The sequence below is a fragment of the Felis catus genome, chromosome B1 (genome assembly GCF_018350175.1).
Source record: "Felis catus isolate Fca126 chromosome B1, F.catus_Fca126_mat1.0, whole genome shotgun sequence".
Lineage (NCBI taxonomy): Eukaryota > Metazoa > Chordata > Mammalia > Carnivora > Felidae > Felis > Felis catus.
This window is the reverse complement of record NC_058371.1, coordinates 74,695,797-74,711,032: the sequence shown is the minus strand read 5'-3', so window position 1 is coordinate 74,711,032 and position 15,236 is coordinate 74,695,797. Positions and strand designations below refer to the sequence as shown.

Sequence of the window (15,236 nt, the reverse complement as noted above, 5' to 3'; positions counted from 1 at the left end):
TAATGCCTCAGCTTCGGTGTTGAAAGCAGGAGAAATTGTGAGTGAACTGCACTCTTTACTCCCTGGAAGTTTAAAGGAGGGGGAAGATTAAGACGTTCAGGCAGGTCAGCCTCCAGCTCCCTGTTCTCCAGCCAACCAGCCTATCTACTCATTTATTCATCCTCTCAACTGCTCATTTATCTGTTTACCAGTCAGCAAGTTTTGTAAAGCACCCACTGTATGCCAGCTTCCAGAAACAAGAGACAGAAACACCAAGAAGCCTCAGGAAAGACTGAAACTAGCCCATCAGTGACTCAGAGACCTAGACTCGCCCAAATTCTCTCTTGCTTTCAGCCAAGGAGAAAGGGAAAAACCTGTTTTATTTGCACATCTCAGTACTGTGGCCTTCCTTAGCCAATTAGGATCTCAGGCCTCTCTCACCCTCCATTCTCCCCGGGGAGGCGCGAGCAAAGCCATCGTTTTGCAATTCTGGGAAATAAGTAAGACAAGCACAGGAGGCCGAGTCATTTAAAGACCTTGCCCTGATTGCCAAAGCCAGAGGTGGGGATGAACGCTACCTGTCTAATACTTCTTGCTGTTCATCAAGGCAACAGGAAAACGAGTGTTTTCAACATTTGAAATTCAACTCTAACACCAGGCTCCGCTCCAGCAGAAGCCCCAATACGGTCTGCTCAAATTTCCGCTGCTTACCACAGAGAAACCAGCAGTGGTCCCCACTCATCCCAGTCCTACCCTGGAGATACCTGCTTCCTGCTCCACTTCCTTCCTTCGTAGGACTCATGGGACCCAGAATCCTGCCAGCTCCTCGAGGACCAGGATGGAGCCCAGCCTCGACCCAGGGAAAGGAAACGGAAGCGCTACCGACTACAAGGTGGAGTGAAATTCAAGACTTTAACAAAGGAGCAGGAAGGATGTTCCACCTCACCCTGCCCCTGTCAGATAAGGGAATGTGCAACAGGGCTACATCTAAATAATCCTCGTGTAGGGGTGCCTGGGTGGCTCAGTCAGTGGAGCGTCCAACTCTTGATTTCAGTTCAGGTCATGATCTCATGGTTCGTGGGGTTCAAGTTCTCGAGCCTCGCATTGGGCTCTGCACTGACAATGCAGAGCCTGCTTGGGATTCTCTCTCTCTCCCTCTCTCTCTGCTCCTTCCTCCACTCTGTCTCTTTCTCTCTCAAAATAAATAAACTTTAAATAAATATAAATAAATAAAGCTTGTTTAAAAATGGATTTGTATTTTTTTAAATTTTTTTTTAACGTTTATTTATTTTTGAGACAGAGAGAGACAGAGCATAAACGGGGGGAGGGTCAGAGAGAGAGGGAGACACACAGAATCTGAAACAGGCTCCAGGCACTGAACCATCAGCACAGAGCCTGACACGGGGCTCGAACTCACGGATGGCAAGATCATGACCTGAGCTGAAGCCAGATTCTTAACCGACTGAGCCACCCAGGCGCCCCGGATTTGTATTTTTTTTTACATCTCTGATTAAAAGCTTAATATATTGTTGTGATGGAAATTCATAAAATACTGAAAAAGATTAAGAAGAAATAAAGGTCCCCCAGAAATAAACACTGCTAACATATGATCTGTTGCCTATACAGACATCTATTTTCTTTGCCTATGTATGCATAAATCATGTATTTACAAAGTTGTTATCGATATTATGGATACTCTTCTGCAACCTGCTTTTTTCCCCACTTCGTGTATCATATCCATTTCTCTGTATTTTTAGATGTTCTACAACATATTTAATGGCCATGTTGGATCCACAGAAAGAACAATAATAGTAACAGCAGTTAGCACATCGAATATAGCAGGCACTTTACACACAGTAACCCATTTAATGCTCACAGTGACTTAATGAGGCAGATGCTATAAAATTATCCTCATTTTACAAGCAGGGAAGCTGAAACACAGAGAACCACCCAGCTACTAAGTGAAGAGCCAGGATCTGAACCCCAGGCATTGTCAAGTGTACATGCTCTTAACCACTTACGCCACAGTATAAGTTACCGAACCTTTTCCCAGCTGATGGATATCAACCCAACTCAGAGGCTTTTTTGCTATCATCAGCAATACTGAGCTGAACATCCTTTTGAACACTTTTATAAACATCCTTGAGCACTTTTATAAACATGCTCAATTATTTCTTAATGATAATTCCTAGGCCAAAGAAAAACTTACTTTTAAGGCTTTTGATGCACATTGCCAAATTTTAGGAACATACCAAATTATATTCTGCATATATGAAAGTACTATTTTTGGGGAGCCTGGATGGCTCAGTTGGTTAAGCGTCGGACTTCAACTCAGGTCACGATCTCACAGTTTGTGAGTTGCATCTCTGCACTGGGCTCTCTGCTGACAGCTCAGAGCCTGGAGCCTGCTTCCGATTCTGTGTCTCCCTCTCGCTCTGTTCCTCCCCTGCTCATGATCTGTCTCTCTCTGTCTCTCAAAAATAAATAAACATAAAAAAAAGAAAGTACTATTTTTTATGAATGTCTACCAATGCTAGTTATTTTTTCTTTGTGATTTATTTGGTGGAAATGTTTCCTCGTGATTGTTTTAATGTGCATTTCCTTGTTTACTTGTTTCCTAGACAATTCTTTTCAGAAAATTATTGGCCATTTGAATTTTTCTTTTATAAATAGCCAGTTTGTTTATTTACATACTTTTTTCTATTAGGGCCTTCTCTTTTATTTTATTTATACAGTAAGATTTTTTTTTTAATTTACATCCAAGTTAGTTAGCATATAATGATTTCAACAATGGTTTCAGGAGTAGATTCCTTAATGCCCCTTACCCATTTAGCCCATCCCCCCTCCCACAATCCCTCTAGCAACCCTCTGTTTGTTCTCCATATTTAAGAGTTTCTTATGTTTTGTCCCCTTCCCTGTTTCTATATTATTTTCACTTCCCTTCCCTTGTGTTCATCTGTTCTGTGTCTTAAAGCCCTCATATGAGTGAAGTCATATGATATTTGTCTTTCTCTGACTAATTTCACTTAGCCTAATACCCTCTAGTTCCATCCACGTAGTTGCAAATGGCAAGATTTCATTCTTTTTGATTGCCAAGTAATACACCATTGTGTATATATATATATATATATATATATATATATATATATATATAAAGAAGATGTGGTATATATATATATATATATATATATATATATACCACATCTTCTTTATCCATTCATCCATCAATGGACATTTCTATACTTTGGCTACTGTTGATAGTGATGCAACATTGGGGTGCATGTGCCCCTTCGAAACAGCACACCTTGGATAAATACTTAGTAGTGCAATTGCTGGATCATAGGGTAGTTCTATTGTCAATTTTTTGAGGAACCTCCATACTGTTTTCCAGAGTGGCTGCACCAGTTTGCATTCTCATCAGCAGTGCAAAAGAGATCCTCTCTCGCTGCATCCTCACCAACATCTGTTGTTGTCTGAGTTGTTAATGTTAGCCATTCTCACAGGTGTAAGGTGGTATCTCATTGTGGTTTTGATTTGTATTTCCCTGAAGATGAGTGATGTTGGACATTTTTTCATGTGTCGGTTGGCCATCTGGATGTCTTCCTTGGAGAAGTGTCTATTCATGTCTTTTGCCCATTTCTTCACTGGATTATTTGTTTTTTGGGTGTTGAGTTTGATACGTTCTTTATAGATTTTGGATACTAACCCTTTATCTGATACGTCATTTGCAAATATCTTCTCCCATTCTGTCGGTTGCCTTTTAGTTTTGCTGATTGTGTCCACTGCTGTGCAGAAGCTTTTTATTTTGATGAGGTCCCAATAGTTCATTTTTGCTTTTGTTTCCCTTGCTTCTGGAGACGTGTTGAGTAAGAAGTTGCTGTGGCCGAGGTCAAAGAGGTTTTGGCCTGCTTTCTTTGATGGTTTCTTTGATGGTCTTACATTCAGGTCTTTCATCCATTTTGAGTTTATTTTTGTGTATGGTGTAAGAAAGTGGTCCAGGTTCATTTTTCTGCACGTTGCTGTCCAGTTTTCCCAATACCACTTTCTGAAGAGACTGTCTTTATTCCACTGGATATTCTTTCCTGCTTTGTCAAAGACTAGTTGGCCATACGTTTGTGGGTCCATTGCTGGGTTCTCTATTCTGTTCCATTGATCTGAGTGTCTGTTTTTGTGCCATATATATTAAGATTTTAAATCTCATGTCTGCAAGGTGTGTTGGAAACATTATTCAAAGTTTCCATTTGCCTTTTAATGTTTTTTTACAGTGTTTTAAAATATATATACAGACATTTTTAGTTTACACTATCATATTCACTGATCTTTTTCCTTATGTTCTATTTTAATGGCATATTTAGAAAGGATTTCCCTATCTCAAGAGAAGATGAATATTCACTTATAGTCTCTTGTAGTTCTTTGCAATGTCCTTTCATGACTTTATGGTCCAGTGAGGAAAACTGCAGAAAATCTGAACAACGTATCCAATGACTTGATTGATTGTCCAGCTCAATATCTACTTTGCTGCCATTTTTAAAATGCCTCTCTTGGGGAAGGACAGGACTCCGTGCCATTTTGTGGGTCTCCCGGGAGCAGCCTATCATTCTGACTCGGGGACTTTCATTCCTCATTCTCACAAGGCTTTATTTCCTATTTGAGAGTTTGCCTGCTTGGGTCAAGATTATTTCTTTGCTGCTGTTGATGGGAGCTGTGGGTTTACCATCTGTGTGCAATTGGACCACTTTTCTTTCCTCTCCAGGCTTTCCAAAGAATATACTTAGGAAAAACAAACACCTAAAGCTTCCAAAGACATTGAAAAATTGATCCAAGGACTCCAACATTTCCTTTCTTAAAAAAAGAAAAGAAAAGAAAAAAAGAGAGAGAGAGAGAATTGTCTTTGTAGATGCTTGATAAACCTTGTCCTTGCAGGAACGGTTCCACCCAGGAGACCACCCTCTACCTGGCTGTGATCCGAGCAATAAGGTTGTTTTCCAAGCCCCACCGGGCATTCTTGCTGAGTGATAGGAAGACTCAGAGTATTGAACTGCATCTTCTCAGCCGTCACTGGAAGTAAGAGAAAGATAATTTAAGTACAGGAGAGTCCCACACTGCTGGCATAGGCTCTCTTGCTAGACAAACTTTACCAAGTGCAGAGTAAATGAGATACATCCTAGATGTTTGAACAAGAAGCTGGCAGCCAAGCAAGTGGACCCATTTGTGAGTGAAATGCCTGTGAATATACTCTGCTTAGAATATTTCTCCCTTCCTGGTTTAAGTAAAAATAAAGAAAAATATTTTCTCTGCATGATTCATTCTTTATCCCGTGACCTCACCAGATTTCTCCCTCCCCATATTACGATTACCACCAAAGTCTTTCAAGAGAGCTCTCCAAGAGAAGCGTTTTCTCCCTGTAATGATAAAGATGTAAATGAGAGATGCTTCTGCTGAGACGGGGGAGGGGGCACAGGCCCAATTCACCTGAATTCTTAGAAAACATTATTGTGTTAATCACAGTTTTCTTCCTTTCGCACCCGCACTCCCCATTCCTGCAGAAGAAGCAGGCATGCCAATGTATCTGCAGCCCTGAGGTAGGATCTGGTACCAAGTGTGAAGTGAGCACCAACCTGCCTCTCCTGGAGGAACAGGAGGACAAGAGGGTGCCTAGGAAATAGCACCTTTTAGTCACTTTCAATGTCTTCTCTCATAGACATACTTAAAACAGTCTTTGGCTAAGGAATGCAGGTTTGTGGGGGGCAAAAGAAAATTAAAAGTAGAGATGAGAAATTAGGGGCTCCTGGGTGGCTCGGTCAGTTGAACTTCTGACTCTTGATTCTGGCTCAGGTCATGATCTCACAGTCGTGATCTCACAGTCATGACCTCACGGCCATGATTTCACGGTTCGTGTGGAGTCTGCTTAAGGTTCTCTCTCTCTCAGGGCACATGAGTGGCTCAGCCAGTTAAGCTTCCAAGCTCGGCTCAGGTCACGATCTCGGGTTTATGGGTTTGAGCCCTGGTCAGGCTCTGTACTGACAACTCAGAACCTGGAGCCTACTTCAGATTCTGTGTCTCCCTCTCTCTCTGCCCCTCCTCTGCTCACTCGCTCTCTCGCTCAAAAAAGAAAAGAGAAATAAAAGAAATGAGAAATAGTGAGAAGTTCAGTCCATCGTACTACCACACGCTACTTAATAATCACCTTACACCAACAATACACTTTCTATTTTAGGACAGTTTAGATTTACAGATCTATTGTAAAGACAACACAAAGAGTTCCCAGATACCTCGTTTCCCCTATCATTAACATCTGACAGTAGTATGGTACATTTGTTACAATTAAAGAATCAATACTAATATGTCATTATTAACCTAAAGACCATACATCGTTTATATTGTCTTAGTTTTTGCCTAATATCCATTGGCAAAATGTATGGATCCCATTCCAGGATCCTGACCAGGATACCACATGACATTTGTCATGTCTCCTTAGGTTCCTCTGGGCCATGACAGTTTCTCAGACTTTCCTTGTTTTTGATGGCCTTGAGAGTTTTGAGGAATACTGGTCAGGTGTTTTGTGGAATGGCCCTCAGTTTGGGTTTGCCTGATTAGACTGGGTTAATGTGTTTTTAGGAGGAAGACCACAGAGGCCAAGAGCCATTCTCATTACATTGTACGAAGGACAGTAGTATCGATATGCCTGACTGCTGATGTGATGAGCCTTGATCACCCCGCTTGAGGTAGTGTTCGTCAGGTTTCTCCACTGCAAAGTTCCCCTTTGTCTCCCCGCCTCCCATGGCCCTCTCAGCAAGACCCAGGCCCAGGCCACACTCAGGGAGTGAGGAGTTACGCTCCTTGAGGGGAAAGTATCTACGTTCGTTACTGGAGTTCTTTTCCATTTGTCTCTTCTTCCCCATTTATTTATTCACTCAATATAAATATACTTATTTATATTACTATTGATTTGTGGACATTTATTTTGTACTTCAGGTTATTATCCAATACTACTTTAACCAATAAGCATTTAAAAAAATTTTTCGTAATGAAGAATTTTGAATACATACAAAAATAAACAAAATAGTATAATAAGCCCTCATATCCCAGTCACCCAGCCCCAATCACCGGTAAGCCAAGAGCAATTCCGCCCTCCAAGCATCACATCAGTCCATCCCAAAATATTTCTGTATGTAACTGTATAAGACAAGGATTTTTTTTAATTTTATTTTTTTTAATTTACATCCAAATTAGTTAGCATATAGTGCAACAATATCAAGAGTAGATTCCTAATGCCCCTTACCCATTTAGCCCATCCCCCCTCCCACAACCCCTCCAGTAACACTCTGTTTGTTCTCCATATTTAAGAGTCTCTTATGTTTTGTCCCCCTCCCTGTTTTTATATTATTTTTGTTTCCCTTCCCTTATGTTCATCTGTTTTGTCTCTTAAAGTCCTCATATGAGTGAAGTCATATGATATTTGTCTTTCTCTGATTAACTTCGTTTAGCATAATACCCTCCAGTTCCATCCACGTAGTTGCAAATGGCAGGATTTCATTCTTTTTGATTGCCGAGTAATACTCCATTGTATCTATATACTACATGTTCTTTATCCATTCATCCATCGATGGACATTTGGGCTCTTTCCATACTTTGGCTACTGTTGATAGTGCTGCTATAAACATTGGGGTGCATGTGTAAAAGACAAGGGTTTTTAAAATAATAACCATAACACAATGACCACAGGTAATTAACAATAAATTCTGTAGAGCAAATAGTCAATATTCAAATTTTGAATTGTTTCATAATCATATAGTTTTTCTTTTAAATTAAAAAAAATTAATGCTTTTATTTATTTTTCAGAGAGAGAGGGAGAACGAGCACAAGTGGGGAAGGGGCAGAGAGAAAGGGAGACAGAGAATCCAAAGCAAGCTCCAGGTTCTGAGCTGTCAGCACAGAGCCCAACACAGGGCTCAAACTCTCGAACTGATCATGACCTGAGCTGAAGTCGGACACTTAACCGACTGAGTCACCCAGGCACCCCTACAGTTTTTCTTTTAAATCAGCATCCAAATAAGATCCATATATTGTGATTGGTCAATGTGTTCTTTAAATCTTGTTGTTGTTGCTGTTGTTGTTTTTAATCTTTAAATTGCCCCTTTCTCTCTCTCTCCCTTAATCTCTCTCTCTCTCTCTTTCGAGACTTGCAATTTATTTATGAAAGAATCAGTTGTATATCCTGAGAGTTTTCCAGTCTGGATTTTGCTGATGGCATTCATGGTAGTCCAGTATTCCTCTGGCCTCTGTCATTCCTTTAAATTGGTAATTGGTGGGGGGGGGGGGGGCGCCTGGGTGGCGCAGTCGGTTAAGCGTCCGACTTCAGCCAGGTCACGATCTCGCGGTCTGTGAGTTCGAGCCCCGCGTCAGGTTCTGGGCTGATGGCTCAGAGCCTGGAGCCTGTTTCCGATTCTGTGTCTCCCTCTCTCTCTGCCCCTCTCCCATTCATGCTCTGTCTCTCTCTGTCCCAAAAATAAATAAACATTGAAAAAAAATTAAATTGGTAATTGGACCCAGAATCATTAGCGGTTGAAAAGCATACATCAGTGGTCAGTGAATGATGGAACAGAAGTGATCCATACCTGTTAGTGTGACCAAGGATACAGAAGTTGGCCTGGGTGAAGCCATGTTCAAGCCTTAGACCAGTGTTGCCTTGAGGTGGGTAAGTGCGGTAGGCCTTCAGATCCTCATCCTTGTCTGAAGCAGCCCGACGAATGCTTGCCAGACACTGAAAAATGATATCATCCTCACTTAGCATGCTCTGAAAACAGAATCCCCACAGAAATCAGATTCAAAGAAGTCTGCATAAATCTAAATCTCCTGTTTCTACTAACTTTCACATGTTGTTAAGATTCTCTATAAGCAGATAGAAGTTGATAATTTTCTGAACTGTTAGGATTCCTGTGACCTGTGATTAGAACCAGCTACATAACAGGTATGAAGCCCAAGTATGCAGATGTAGGGTTCTTGCTCAAAATATTTAAGAATTTCAAGATGGCAACAGCCGAGCATTAAGCCCAGCATTGCGCCCCTCTAAACATTGGAGCCTGTAGACTTCAGGGCCCAGGAAGCTGGTCCTGCCGGCCATGCTCCTTAACAGTTGAAATGGGGAGATGAATACTCATTATCTTCACCCATCACACACTCAAAGGACAGGCACTTCTACAGAACAGAGCAATTCCAACCCCAGAAATCACTGAGTTCTTTGTGGACCCCCGTGGGACATTGACACTTACATCCCTCCACGACAAATCTCTGCTTCTCTGACTCATGGACACCCGGCGGCAACACTGCGGGGGCCCTGACTGTGCATCCAGGGTACTTTAGAACTGCTTCATGGTTTGTTACATTGCACGGGGGTAACACTGCACCAGAGAAGTTCAGATTCCAAGATCTCATCTCCATTATTGTGGTTATGTGGGAAAAGCATCTTGTTCTTAAGAGACACATGCATGGCTGGGGCGCCTGGGTGGCGCAGTCGGTTAAGCGTCCGACTTCAGCCAGGTCACGATCTCGCGGTCCGTGAGTTCGAGCCCCGCATCAGGCTCTGGGCTGATGGCTCAGAGCCTGGAGCCTGTTTCCGATTCTGTGTCTCCCTCTCTCTCTGCCCCTCCCCCGTTCATACTCTGTCTCTCTCTGTCCCAAAAATAAATAAAAAACGTTGAAAAAAAAATTAAAAAAAAAAAAAAAGAGACACATGCATGGGACACCCGGGTGGCTCAGTCAGGTGAGCAGTGGCACTCAGGTCATGATTTCGGGGTTTGTGAGTTTGAGTCCCACGTCGGGCTCTGTGCTGACGGAGCCTGGAGCCTTCTTCAGATTCTGTGTCTCCCTCTCTCTGTGCCCCACCTCCCATTCACGCTCTGGTTCTGTGTCTCTCTCAGAAATAAACATTAAAAAAATTAAAAAGAAAGAGATACAGGCTTAAGTATTTGCGGGTAGGGCATCAGAATGCCTGCAACTGATTTTCAGATGGTTCAGGGGTGTGTTGTGTGTGTGTGTGTGTGTGTGTGTGTGTACAATATATTAATATGTATGTAGTGGTAAGGGACAGCCTAACTGTGCACTGTGGAAATGTGGACAAAGAACATTCCAGAACAGGGAACCACAGAAGCAAAGCCATGAACCAGAGTGCCCTAGCCTGACAGACAATGTGGCAGAGCTAAAAGCCTACATTTTGGGTTTCAAAACCAAACAGGTATCCCTTATAGATCCCACTGTATCCTATCATAGTGTAATTTATCACTATATGAACTTACTCTGTCCTGTAGTTTGTTTCTCTCCCAACTAGAATATAAGCTCAGTAGAGAGGGGACCTATTTTCTTATTCACCCCATATCCCTGTATCCCAGCACCTAGAATAGTGCTACAAGAGTAGAAACTCACTAAGTGTTTGCTGCCTCAGTGACAACGCATGAATAAATAGTCAAAATGATCGTTTACCCCAAGAACGTCAAGAGCTCATTGTCCCCTGGTTCTGCATGCTGCTGGCCTGAGGGCCAATCAGTAATGTCAGTTGCACAGAGAAGCTCTGTTCTGTATGAACAGAGTTTGGACCCCATGGTCCCTTTCCCTGGGTGGGTTCTCCTAAACACGTGTGTGGGGGCGTGGGGTGCTCAGTTGCTACCGGTGTTACTTCTTTGCTCAGCAACTCTCACCAGAAACAGGAATTCAAAGATGCAAGGGTTCAAATGTCACTAAGACCCCTCGCCAAGCTCCCCAGTGGGCTTCAGTGTTAGAATTGATCTCTTAAGGTTCAGCCATAACCCACTGACTGATTTTATTATTATAATTTTTCACTTTGGAAACACACAGTAGCAATCTGGATTTAAAGGGAGATTTAGGGGCGCCTGGGTGGCTCAGTCGGTTAAGCACCTGATTTTGGCTCAGGTTATGATCTCACAGTTCCTGAGTTGGGCTCCGGATGGGGCGAGCTCCAGCCCCTGCTTCCAGTGAGTTTGGAGTCCCACTTTGGGCTCCAAGCTGACAGTGAGGAGCCTGCATGGGATTCTCTCTCTTTCCCTCTCTCTCTCTCTCTCTCAAACATAAATAAACATTAAATACAAACACACACACACACACACACACACACACACAACTTATAAATAAATAAACGGCGATTTACATTACTTTGCTCAGAATATTGATGATCTGGCAAATTACAGAGGATCCAGGGCCACACTTTTTCATCACTTTTAGCCTATTCTGGTGCCTAGATAAAAAGGGAAAGAAAATAATTGTCTGGGAGATCGAATAAAATGATAGTTCTGGACCTTAAAAACCAGAGTTGGATACATGCCACAGGGCCGAACTCTCTTGTCAAACATGTTTTAAGAACAGCAGGTTTCTTAAGCATAGCACCGCATGTGGTACTGGGAAACTTGAGAGGCTGCTTCCCGGCCTTGGAAACGTGTGCATTTATTCATCTTTAAACACGTTGAGATTGTCAAATATTGAAAGTAAAAATAGGACATGCCGTGTCATAGAAATAACATTTGTGAGTCAAATGTGGTCTGTATGTCAGAGAGCAAACACTGGAAGTATCTCAGGAACTAGCTCGAGAGGCCTGAAAGTCTAACACGGTTTTGATATCGTTCCCCAAAGCCAAGAAAACAAAATAAAGATTAGGCCAAAGTATTCCGATGTTTCTCTCTGCTAGTGAGTTTAAAATCTTCTGAGGGAACAGTCGACCTGCTTAGACAAAAAGAGCAACAGTCCCTTGGCCTTGACACAGGTAAAACTTCTTAAGAGACTTGGCCCTTTGCCTCAGGTGAAAGCTAGACACGCCAAGTGCACAGACATATCAGCAATGGAGGTGATTCCGTTCCAGGAACAAATACCAGTCTAGTTATTTGGCAAATGAATAGGTAAGCGTCCTGTTGGCAGACAGATAAAACTGAAGCAAACAGATGCTTGGAAGTTTCTGTCACTTCTCTCAGAACCAAAGATGCAGAAAGCTGGTCCTATTAACCAGCCCACTACCGACTAGGAACATGGGCATTAAATCATCCATTGCAGCAGAGCTCATGTCATACAGCTGACTAATGTAACCAATCTAAATACGTCTAATAATAGACACATGCTTTAGAAGAATTGTCATCTAGCTTTCATCAGAAGCCATCGTAAGTTTTAAGAACAAACGTAAAACTACTAGCAAGATTAAGCAGATTCCTTCAGGTGTAAGCAAGGGTCTGGAGATGACCTGGGCAATGTAAGCAAAGGTTGAGTTCGTTGTGTTCTTTTTCTTTGAGGCTTTACTTCTGTTTCTTTTGCTTTCAGGCTGGGCAAGCCCTTTCTTAACAAACCAAACAGGTAAGAACAGATGTGGTAACATGTGCTGTTGAGCTGTTTTCTACAACACCCAACTTATGCGAAAACAGTATTTTTTAAAATAGTTGGAAACTTGAAACTGATCTCTAAGACCTATGTCTAAATATTAGTCAGATGACTTTATTTTTTTTTTAATTTTTTTTTTCAACGTTTATTTATTTTTGGGACAGAGAAAGACAGAGCATGAACGGGGGAGGGGCAGAGAGAGAGGGAGACACAGAATCGGAAACAGGCTCCAGGCTCTGAGCCATCAGCCCAGAGCCTGACACGGGGCTCGAACCCACGGACTGCGAGATCGTGACCTGGCTGAAGTCGGACGCTTAACCGACTGCGCCACCCAGGCGCCCCATAGTCAGATGACTTTAAAAGATCAGCCTTTCACTAATTCACTGGGGGGAAACTGTTTGTTACATACGTATGTAGGAAGCAAACAACACCTGTAAGTTTTAATCTCCTTTTCTTAAATTCATACAAATTAAATAGTAATGTCTATCTCATTGTTGCCACTGGCTAGAAAAAAAATAGCCCCACACTAAGACTCTCAGCAAAGGGCGCTGATCGCATAATGCATTTGGTTTCTCTTGTTTATAATATACACCATTCATCCTGTCTTTTTACTGAGCCTACTGTGTGCAAAGGAGTACACGAAAGGCTGTGGTGCACAGAGAGGGGACTCACGTGGGGATCATTTTGCATGAGATGTCTAGGATAAGGAACACATGGGACTGGGAACTGAGAAATTGAGTTCTACTCCCAGCTCTGTCACCAGCTATGTGACTGCGACTCTTGGCAAATCACTTAACGCCTGGAGGCCTCACTCTCTTCACCTATCAAATGAGAAAGAAACTAGATCAGTAATTCTTAACCTGGGGTCCTCGCCCCCCAAGATGTTCAAAGATAATATCCGGGGGTCTATAAACTTGTATGGGAGAAAATATTGCATTTTGTTTCCAGTAACCTTTAACCAAAAATGGGCATTTTCTCCCATTGTGAATGTTGTCAACAAGCTACAGCGTTATTTGCTGTATATTAGCTGGGTTTTGTTACCAATAGAAACCATAGGCATCTTCATATGATAGGACAATTGTTGCAGATATCTTGAAATATTGCTCGGGCTCACTGTTACTTTGAAATTATGATAAGGATTAGAACTTCTTAGAGTTTTTAAAATTAATATGTTAATAAAGAGCATATATATATTACCATATTACAAATTGGTTTTTAAAAAAAACACTGAAAATTCTACCTCATACCCATTACGATGGCTACTACTAAAAAATCAGAAAATAACAAGTGTTGGTGGGGATGTGGAGAAATTGGCGCCTCCGTGCACTGTTGGTAGGAATGTAAAATATGAAGCTACTGTGGAAAACAGTATGGCGGGTCCTCAAAAAATTAAAAATAGAATAGCTGTATGATCCAGCAACTCTAGTTTTGGGCGTATGCCCAAAAGAATCAAAAACAGGGACTCGGACAGACATTTGTATGCCCACGTTCACAGCAGCGATATTCACAATAGCCAAAAAGTAGAAATAACCCAAATGTTCATCGACAAATGAATGGCTAAGCAAACTGGAATACTATTCAGACATTAAAAGGAAGGAAAGTCCGACTCAGGCTACAACATGGATGAATACTGAGGACATTATGCAAAGTAAAAGGGCAAGTCACAAAAGGGCAAATGCTGCATGATTCCATTTGTGTGAGGTACTAAGAGAAGTCAAATTCCTATGGACAGAAAGCAGAATAGTGGTGGCCAGGGGCTTGGGGGACTGGGAAGAATGGGGACTTATTGGTTAATGGGTACAGAGTTTGTTTTGCAAGATGAAAATAGTTCCGGAGATGGATGGTGGTGATGGTTGTATAACAGAGCGAATGGACTTAATGTCACTCAACCGGTATATTTAAAAATGGTTAAGGGGCGCCTGGGTGGCTCAGTCGGTTGAGCGTCCGACTTCCGCTCAGGTCATGATCTTGCGGTCAGTGGGTTCGAGCCCCGCGTCGGGCTCTGTGCTGACAGCTCAGAGCCTGGAGCCTGTTTCAGATTCTGTGTCTCCCTCTTTCTCTGACCCTCCCCTGTTCATGCTCTCTCTCTGTCTCAAAAATAAATAAGTGTTAAAAAAAAATAAAAATGGTTAAGATGGCAAGTTTTAAGTTATGTGTATTTTATCAGAATGAAAAACATAAAAATAAACAATAATATATCAATAATATATATTGATAAATATCAATAATATATATTGATAACTTTATCTCAACATGATTGACATTTCTGGAATCTTAGGCATTTTATTTTATGCATTTAAAAATATTATTCTGTAAGGGAAGGGAAGCAAAAATAATAGAAAACAGGGAGGGGACAAAACATAAAAGACTCTTAAATATAGCCAACAAACGGGGTGCCTGGGTGGTTCAGTCAGTTAGGCATCTGACTTCGGCTCAGGTGATGATCTCATGTTTCATGGGTTCGAGTCTCATGTGGGGCTCTGTGCTGACAGCTCAGAACCTGGAGCCTGCTTCAGATTCTGTGTCTCCCCCTCTCTCTGCCCCTCTCATGCTCCTTCTCTGCCTCTCGATAATAAGTAAATGTTAAAAAATTAAAAAAAAAACTACACAGAACAAACAGAGGGTTGCTGGAGGGGTAGTGGGAACGGGGATGGGCTCAATGGGTAAGGGACATCGAGGAATCTACTCCTGAAATCACTGTTGCACTATGTGCTAACTAACTTGGATGTGAATTAAAAAATTAATTAACCCGAAAAAAATTATTCTAGAAGAGGTCAACAAGCTTTACAAGAATGCCAAAAGGACCCATGACACAAGAAGATTAAAAACTTAAAAAACTCAGAAGCGTTTTTCAGTTTTGAAATTCTGTAATCCTCTGCAATGGA

The 15,236-nt window shown here is 41.9% G+C and overlaps 1 long non-coding RNA gene across 1 annotated transcript; it reads right to left on the bottom strand.

Annotated features, from left to right (window-relative positions):
- Positions 1 to 4,034: 4,034 nt before the first annotated feature.
- Positions 4,035 to 12,481, bottom strand: LOC123385221. Its single transcript, XR_006597417.1, has 3 exons — positions 11,146 to 12,481; positions 8,598 to 8,743; positions 4,035 to 5,037 (listed from the first exon to the last, which is right to left on the bottom strand). It is a non-coding gene; the product is annotated as an uncharacterized LOC123385221 (long non-coding RNA).
- Between the last annotated feature and the right edge of the window lie 2,755 nt (positions 12,482 to 15,236).